Below are 691 nucleotides of genomic sequence, written 5' to 3' on the forward strand. Positions count from 1 at the left end.
GTGTCTTCGTTTCCTCCCCAATGTTTGCATGAACTTACACATTACACTTCGTCAAGTCAACAGAATGACCTTGTTCCTCTTGTTGTATATTAATGTGGTTCATGGGCAACGAGAGGGTGAACACATCCGCTTTCTCCTTTCAGTTTGAACAGGTGAAAGTATCAGTTTGAAATTAATGCAAGAAGAGATTATCTTTTTATGTGCCTTTTTAGTGGAGAATGTTCAGCTGTCAACTGTTTGTATTTGAAAATTGGATGATTGATTGCAATTCTCAGTGAGCAAAGTTGATCAAAAAACTGAGGAAGTGGTTAAGTAAGTTCACATATGGATGTTCAAACACCACGGTGGTGTGGCGCCGTGGCTTAGTTGGTAAAAGCGCCTGTCCCGTTAACAGGCGATCCTGGGTTCAACTCCCAGCAGCGCCTGCTTGTTGTGCTCGTACTTGGGCTCCGTGTTTCAACACTTTGCAAATGTTGTGTCAAGAAGTCTGTGCCGTGTTGTACTTCTCCGCTGTTAAGATTTGGTGATCCAGGTTATGTTCTGACAGTGAATGATGTATCGGTTTTCAATTCCGAATTATTGATAAATTCGCTGGTTTCTTACTATTATTCCAGAAGCAATTCTGCTTCTCCTCCTCTTTTATTCCACTTCTTCATTCCCGGTTTGGTAGGAATAACGAGATGAGGCAGGA

The 691-nt window shown here is 42.0% G+C and overlaps 1 non-coding gene across 1 annotated transcript; it reads left to right on the forward strand.

The window, feature by feature from the left end:
* The first annotated feature begins 351 nt into the window (after nt 1-351).
* On the forward strand, nt 352-425 carry trnat-cgu (transfer RNA threonine (anticodon CGU)). The gene has a single exon. It is a non-coding gene; the product is annotated as a tRNA-Thr (tRNA).
* The last annotated feature ends 266 nt before the right edge of the window (nt 426-691 follow it).

The sequence above is a fragment of the Chiloscyllium punctatum genome, chromosome 35, assembly GCF_047496795.1.
Source record: "Chiloscyllium punctatum isolate Juve2018m chromosome 35, sChiPun1.3, whole genome shotgun sequence".
Lineage (NCBI taxonomy): Eukaryota > Metazoa > Chordata > Chondrichthyes > Orectolobiformes > Hemiscylliidae > Chiloscyllium > Chiloscyllium punctatum.